This window comes from Anser brachyrhynchus (genome assembly GCF_964034855.1).
Source record: "Anser brachyrhynchus genome assembly, chromosome: 3".
In the NCBI taxonomy this organism is placed as follows: Eukaryota; Metazoa; Chordata; class Aves; order Anseriformes; family Anatidae; genus Anser; species Anser brachyrhynchus.
Window position 1 is genome coordinate 34,158,916 of NC_137696.1, and position 2,978 is coordinate 34,161,893.

The window sequence follows — 2,978 nt, forward strand, 5'->3', positions numbered from 1 at the left end:
CCAAATACGTTTGTGATGAAAAACAAATCAATATAATGATGCTTTCCCATTACCTTTTGTTTAGGGAATGAAATGTCACAAAATGTTTTGCACACGTTGTATTGGAGACCAGGCTGTACAGGACTGATTTACAACAGAACATTAAGGGATTTTGTTTAAAATTGGTGCAGGCGGCAGGCAACTGCTGGAACCAAAGGTTGGAAATGTTTTTGTTTTCTAATGACAGCAAAGAATGTGGCACTAGTACTTACTGACTGTAAAAGTTTCAAATATAGTATAGAACTTGACTAGACTAAACACGGTATATCTACTTCCCTTTTTCATCCACACAGGTGGTGTTTCACCTAACCTGAACCTGCTCTGGCAATTCAAACCATGTCTCCTAGCCTCGTGTTGTAAGGTCGTGCAGTTTCAAGGCGGTTTCTGCCCAGACACTGGTGTTGGCAGAAGCCCACCGCTGCCAGAGACCCCAGGCCTGCCGCAGGCTGCCTTTCACTGGGTCGCATCCCTAGCATCTTATTCAGTTTTTCCCCTATCTGCCATCAGGCATGCTTTCACAGGAGTTTATCCGTGCGAGAGCTGACTAAACACTGAGCAAACAGTTCAGAATTTGGCTGTCTTTTATAAATAATGATTCAAAGGTTTGATTTAGCTACAGACGAACCCGAGCCACAAAAACTGCAGCTGGTTCCTAGCGGCATCAACTCACGCGGAGACTTCTTTCCCCGACACGTTTTATTTCAGCCAGAGCTTGGCCTGAAAGTCTGCGCGTAAAGACAAACTGTGAACCAGAAGCAGACATCAGCACCCAGGGCGCAGCGCGTACCAAGATAGCCCGTAGCCACATGCCAGCTTGCCACTGACCTTTTATCTGCATAAATAGTTGTGACCTTTGGGCCGCTCAAATTAGTGCTAGCTGCTCAAGCAGTCAAGTATCACAACCCCATCCTGCGCCGGCTGTGTCCCCGTTCCTCTGACCGCTCACCCTGATGCCTTTGCTGGCCTCCGTGGGCATCCTTGGAGCCAAAGGGCCACCAAAATGCCCTGCTGGAGACAAAAAGGGCCACCAAAAAACCCTGCTGGAGCCTCTGTCTGCCAGCTGAACAGCACAAAGAGCAAGGGAAGGGTCTGGCCATCTGCATCTGGGCTGCCGCTTTGCTGTAGGGTGCCGTGAGCGCTCACCCGCACTCTTCTTTGAGTATTAGTTCACTGTGTTCTTCAGGAGAAGTCCTAAATGAGTTTTAAAATCAAAAGAAAGAAATTACTACCAAAATAGCTACTTTTTCAGTAAGCCTCAAACGAGTTATTTTGCGTAAAACCAGTAGTAGTTCACTACACCACTGATCTCTTTTTCAAATGAAATCCACTTTTTATTCAGTGGACTGTAAGCTGTGTAGGCTTTAATGCACATTATTTATCAGTAGACCAGAACTACCATGCTCTCTCATGTAAATAAGCATTTAGTTCTGGCTCAAAATGCAGCATTCGTAACCACAGCAGTTTTATCTTTTTTTTTTTAATAGGTATTTGCACAGTTTTACAAGCGCATTTTCTTCACATTGCTTAGAAAAGACCCTCTGGCTGCCTAGATGGCAACATTGACTAGGCCTGGAAAAAAAAAAAAAAAAAAGAGTGGGATATTTTAAAGATATAAAGCATGAAAAACATACAATTTTCAAGGTTCTTTAAGAAGATGACTGCACAGACACTTTTCAGAGAGAGTTTACTATGCCTAAAATTTGCTCCAGAGCTCTTTTCTTTTGGTTTCCTTTAACAGGAGCTTTCTTCTCCTCAGCTGTTTCAGCCATGGGATAGCAGATTCCAAGAGCATTTTTCCACCTGATGTACATTGTGTGCATGATGCTTAAAAAAAATTCAGTTGACTCCCCCTATACATTCTAGAGACTTTTTCAGTGGTATCAAGGCAAAGTGTTAGGTGAGTAATGAGAAGGCGCCGATTGCTTTTACCCATGCCAGCTTTGGACAGGAATAGGAAACTCAGAGGGTTGGGAGGTCACCGTGTTTCGCTTGTCTGATGCCCCAGACTAGCACAAAGCTGCTGAAGCTCAGATGTACGATTGCTTGCAAACATTGACATCCAACCGTGGTTTTTATATCCCTCTTTTGTGTTATCTTTTAGAGCAATTCCAACATTTGAAACTTTTAAGAGCATTTCTTTTGCTGTCATTCATTTCTCACTTGCGCTATCCTGGCCTTGCCTGTCTGTGGCAGTACTGGCAGCAAGGCTAGCCCGAGCCACTCGCGGGTAAATAAGGAGTCAACGCGAGTGTTTGCAAAGCGTGTTTAACTTGCGTCTTTCATCTGTGATTAATATTAAATCTATTGAGCTACATAAATAAGTAGTTCACTTACGGACCTGTCAAACCAATAGTAATTTCTTCCCCTCGGAGTATACAGCTCTGAGCTATCCGTTCTAATTGTTTAATTTCCTTTTGTGTACCTGGAGATAAAAAAGCCTGTGAGGCCGCTTCCACTTGGAGAGGAGGGAGGGCAGCTCGGTCACTCTCCTCTGCCTCCACCCCGCTGCATACAAGGCCCATAAATGTCCTTAAAAGCCTCGGGTGGGCAGAAAGGAGCCACTCCGCACACACCACTTCTGGCGTGGAGGTTTGTGCATGGCAAGTGGACTCCTGCTCGGCCTTCTGGCTTGGATCACAGCTCTGCAAAATCACCTCCACTGAGAGACTATGGATCTGTTTCTGTTCTCATGCAAATGAAATTAGTGGAATTATGTAAGCATAAAGTCAGGGGCAAATGAGAGGAAACTCTTGTTTGCTCTTTTGCGCTGACATGGAGTTGTGCTCCTTAAACACTAATAAGGCAATGCTCTCATAAGAGATGGAGAGTGGTTGTCAGGCTCCTGGCCTCCCAGGGAACACACACAGCACTCAGCTCCTGTAAGCATATGGATAGCTTACAGACTGCTTATAGGTAGGTGGCCAGAGAATGGTTGGAAA